Source organism: Hibiscus syriacus, unplaced genomic scaffold (genome assembly GCF_006381635.1).
Source record: "Hibiscus syriacus cultivar Baekdansim isolate YM2019G1 unplaced genomic scaffold, ASM638163v2 tig00111330_pilon, whole genome shotgun sequence".
NCBI lineage: Eukaryota > Viridiplantae > Streptophyta > Magnoliopsida > Malvales > Malvaceae > Hibiscus > Hibiscus syriacus.
The window spans coordinates 9,094,726-9,100,240 of NW_024063059.1; the positions used below are offsets into that span (position 1 = coordinate 9,094,726).

The 5,515-nt window shown below is 34.1% G+C and overlaps 1 long non-coding RNA gene across 1 annotated transcript; it reads right to left on the reverse strand.

Annotated features, from left to right (window-relative positions):
* Positions 1-558: 558 nt before the first annotated feature.
* Positions 559-870, reverse strand: LOC120158636. Its single transcript, XR_005519258.1, has 2 exons — positions 807-870; positions 559-649 (listed from the first exon to the last, which is right to left on the reverse strand). It is a non-coding gene; the product is annotated as an uncharacterized LOC120158636 (long non-coding RNA).
* Positions 871-5,515: the final 4,645 nt, after the last annotated feature.

Genomic DNA, 5,515 nt, shown 5'->3' on the forward strand with positions numbered 1-5,515 from the left:
GTCAAATTAAATTATTCAAATTTCTATTTAAATTTAGTTATAATATTTATAATGTTATGATACTAATTGATTATAATTTAAACAACTTTATATAAACATATGCTACATAAATATATGTTTCCTCATATATTTTCAATGTTATATATCACGTAGAGTTGAAGGACTCGACTCAAACATAAAAATTCATCCCCTAATTATTTAAAACTTTTGGTTATTTGAATCCTACTTTATTACTCAACTCAAATTTGATTTTTTTTTTCTAGTTTTAGCATTGAGTCGAGTCAAAAAATTTGATTTTTAGAGTAGGGTTTTACTCACAAATACTCACACCCAAAGGATTTGTTAAAGCTAAGCAGAAAATTTTATTACCGTTATGCGTTAAAAATACGCATAATATGTAGGAATCATACCAATCTGTTGTACAAAGCTACACAAAACAGTAGGGTTAATGGCAAGCAAATTGCTTAGGGAGATCATGATTTGTTTACCAACTGCCAAATAGGAAGCAAAGCTTTTACCATCTCTTTAGCCTTTTATAGGATCTGAATCCTGATTTTGGTATTGTTCCAGAACGATATTACAATTATTCATCGTTCGAGCATCGAGGACGCCGTGATTCCACAGCTTGATCATGAATAATCTCCAACACCTGCCGATGCAACAAATGCTTGCAGTCAGAGTATTCGTATAATATTATAATCCGACAAGCAATCGCATACAAAACAAACAAGAGAATGACCCTACTAGTGATGTACAAGAGAATGTACACAATAACATTAATCAAAAACAAACATGGAACCACCTACCAGATGAGAGCTGGTGCTTTGACAAGGTCACGCCCATGTAATTTTGAAAATGCTCCACACGCTCATGGAATATGACCATCTGCCAACGCCCTGCCATCACAAATACAAAATACAGCACTAGCAAATCAACAACCACAAGGTCCACAACACTGTTTCAAAAAAAAAAAAAAGAGAGAGAGAGAAAAACAAATGATAAGGGAAATAAATTCTGCAGGAGTCATACAACTGTGTTAAAAACAATAGTTTAATAGTTAGAGGAGAGGAGGGAAGAAAACCATGGTTCTTGCAGATTCAGTTTAAATGCAGCACAAACCACTAAGAGGAATGTAGAAACAATAATGTATGAAACATGGCTTATATTAGACCGGCAAACCCTTTGACCTTCCATTAAGCACCTTTTTCTCTAGAGAAGGTATAATGTGATGGATTATATGAATCCATCTATCCGGTTCAAGTTGAAAAGGAAAAAGGAATAGAGAAAAGAGGGGAGAGGGGGAAGCAGAGAAAACGATTGATTATATGATTCTGTCAACCAGTTTCAAGTCCGAAAGGTAAAACGAATAGAGATGACCAAAACAAAAAAAAAGATAGAGAAAGACAAACTTATCTTTGCTTCCTCACAAACGAGTTCCACAAATGCATTATTTGCTTCTCGTCTTTGGTTACATCCAAGAAATCATCGAGCATCTGCAACATGCTCGAGCATCTTAATGCAATCACTGTAAATGAAAAAACTTCAAGTAAAAGAAGAAAAAAATATCCAATTTGTTCAGAAGCCCTAACAGCTAAAACCATGTGTTGCTGAAAGGGCATCAAAATTTTAATTTTGTAATGGTTGGTAACATCATTGATTAATGATTGATACTTTATTATTACCAGTTCTCAATGATTTCAGTTCCTAGCTTGCCCTCATTGCGGGTAAACGGGTCACATCAATACAATTTACATCCCCAAAAGCATTCATAAGATTAAAATCTACAAGTATCTTTAAATAAATTACCCTTCATACATTCCTTGGAAAGAATATACTATTTTCAGAATGATTACTGTGACTCCAATTTTCCTGTAAATTCTTAGCTGGCCACTAACCAAAATCCAAAACAATAAGCCCTTCCAAACAAGCATCCAAATAGCATGATTATGAAAGAATAAACAACTAAAAATATCAACAAAAATATACCCTTCGATCTTCCAAATCTGCAACATCGTCATCAACCTCATCCTCTCTGTCTCTATCAGACATTACTTGATCTATCACCATTGGCTACAAAAGAGAGATATAGTTTAAGAGATTCGCTGTATAAACTATTAAGTGAAGCACAAATTTCATAGTTGACTAAAACTAAGCTTAATATCTCTTGATAAAAGCTAATGCAAAGATGTATCAAGTATAGTACACAAAAAGTGAAAACCAGAACCAGTCCTCACTCCATTTCGTATGCCTTCCACAGACAACTAGCTAGGCCACAACCAGAAATTAGATCCAAACTTTTAACAGTGTTAATGTGCATCTGAGATAAGTGTAAGAAACAGAAGGCAATATTTTCTTTTCCTCTTTATCCCCACCCTTCCTCTCATACGGTAAAAATTATAGTTATCACAGCAATTTTTCAGAACCAAATAACAAGCAAAAATTAACCTGTGCTCTATGTGAGTGAAAAAACTGCTGCTTCTGAAGGAGAGTTTTGCTGAAAAGACAGAAAGGATTAAATCAAACCCGCGTATTCATGATTCAACAACAACGCCTTAGTCATTAGTGAAAATGGGCCCGGATGAGCGGAGAAGGAAAAAGTATCCAAACAAGAGACAAGTCCAAATGAGCAAATTAACACACATTTCCATCATTAGTTGGTTTTTCATAAATGTTCTTGTCAGTTCAATTACCAAACTGGGATAGAAATGATAGATATAGTATTTAGACCATTAATGTCCGAACCAGGGATCACGGCGCCGCTTGACAGATAGGGGAGTAGATAAAGTACATTCCGCACCATAAAATTATGAGACTAACATTCTCTAGCAACAATAATCTGACAGGCTATTACCATTTGTACCAAGAAAGTTTAATGCAGAAAAACTAGGCAAAGTCTTTAAATTCATGGACCAAGCTCAATTGGTAATTCTCTAATTTAAAAAAGTAAGGCAATTAATCAATGTACTGATTCGGAATGAATTAAGTGTAGATTTGAACTTCTCAAAAACAAATTTTTTTTGTGTTTCACGTTACAATCAGAGTTTTATATGGGAGTTTTTATACTAGTATTTGTAAAGAGTGTAATATGGACTAGGGATTGTATTATCTACAAATTAGGATTCTAGAGTTAGTGTTAAAGTAGAAAACTAATATTTACATCTAACCATAACTCTCACTCCCCCTTAAGCTGGGGAATAAATGTTGTAATGACTCAGTTTGGATTTAATCTCGTCGAAATTGATTCTTGGAAGTATCTTGGTCAAAATATCGGCTAGTTGATCTTTTGAAGAGACATAGTTGAGTCTTACGGTTCCACCATTCACCTTTTTTGCAATGTAGTGTCTGTCGATCTCCACATGCTTAGTAATGTTATGTTGTACCGGATTTTTAACAATACTTATAGCCAACTTGTTATTACTTTGATTATCAAAGTGGGTTTTGTCGCTAACTCCTAACTCAGTTAAGAATCGTTGTAACCAAATGCCTTCACAAATTCCAAGTGCCATTGCCTGATATTCTGCTTTTGCACTACTTATGGAAACTACATCTTGTTTCTTGCTTCTCTAAGTCACCAAATTTCCCCAAACAAACGAACAATAATCGGTTGTTGATCTCCTATTTGTTAACTCTCCGGCCCAACTTTAATCTGAGAAGATCTTGATTGTTCTATCTTCATGTTTTCTGAAAATTAACCCATGACCCGGTGTCATCTTTAAATACCTTAAAATATGATATACTACTTCCAAATGTTCTTCACTAGGGTCATTCATGTACTGACTCACAATACTCACAGATAAGACTATGTCTGGTCTAGTAAGTGACAAGTAAATGAGCTTGCCCACTAACCTTTGATATTGTTCTTTGTTTACTGGACTTTCATTTTCTTTTAACTTCATATTTGCTTCCATAGGAGTTTCCGAAGGCTTGCAACCTGTAAATCCAATTTCAGAGAGTAAGTCTAGAATATACTTTCTCTAAATTATGACAATTCCTTCTTTTGATCTTGCCATATCCATGCCCAAAAATACCTCGAGGTCCCTAAGTCTTTGGTTTAAAATCTTTTATTTCTCTAAAGTCATCACCAATGATGATGATATCATCAATGTAGACAGTTAACATTGTCATTTTACTATTTGAACCGGTTTTCACAAATAGAGTATGATCATATTGACATTGCTTATAGTTGTCTTATAAGAGTACCAAAGTGGATCTATTGAACCAGACACGAGGGGATTGTTTTAGTCCATATAACGACTTTAACAACTTGCATACCTGCTGATTTTCTTTTAATTTCATCTGCACACCCGGTGGAATTTGCATATAAACCTCCTTTTCAAGATTTTCATTAAGGAATGCATTTTTGACATCAAGTTGATAGAGTGCCAATCCTTATTAATTGCTAAGGATATAAGTATTCTTACAGTGTTGAGTTTTGGAACTGGAGCAAAAGTTTCTTGATAGCCTACTCCCTAAGTTTGAGTAAACCATTTTGCCACAAGTCTAGCTTTATACCGTTCAATGTTTCCATCTGCCTTATATTTGACTGTAAAGACCCATTTATAACCAAATGTGTTTTTTGACTTTAGGAAGATCACAAATAGTCCATGTTTTGTTGTTTTCAAGAGATGAAAGCTATTCTTCTACTGTCTTCTTTCATTCGGGAAATTTTAGAGCTTCTTCTATGGTCTCTAGAATGCGAATGTTGCCAAGTTTGGATGTAAATTACTTAAACTCGGACATTAGTTTACCATAATCAATAAATTTATTGATAGGATGAGTTGTACACCTTCTTATTCCCTTTCTTTGAGCAATGTGCAGTTCATTAGTATCAACCAAAACATCTAACTTACTCTGATCACCTAGGAACCAACAATATAATATGATGGAAGTGTAGTGGTAGGATATAAAATGTGACCCTTTAGCTATAAAGGAGCTAAGAACCAGCGTTATAGATAATGGAATGGATGAATACCACAAGAATGAACTTGAAGTCTAGAGAGTTCTCAAAAAAACTACAAAGAAAAAAAAACTTCTCAAAGAGGATTTCTATATAAAAAATTATGATTAAAAATGAAGAAAATGTGCTTATTTATACTGTTTATAGTCTAAATATGAATATGTTACACAAAGGAGATGAATGTGCATCAAAATAGTTTTGAATGCTTTTGAATGATTTGTTTCTTCTTATCTTCTTTAGTGTTCGAATATTCTAGACATTCTGGGATGAATTTAGACATTTTTGTTGTTGAATGGAGACACAATTTTCTCCAAAGAGATGGATGACTCTTGGGCTTCTTTGGCTTGCTCTTTCATGAAAGAAAGGGGGATGAATATGGACACTTGATGTATGTACACACATTGTCGTCCAAAAGGGGAGTGTCTCTTCCTATTCCATTCTCATCTACAAGCCATTCATCCTTCTTGAATGTAATAAAGATGGTCTTTATTATATGTCTCCTTGTAGAATATGATAAGCCTTCAAAAAGTTGATAAAGAAATGACTTGATTGCCTTGA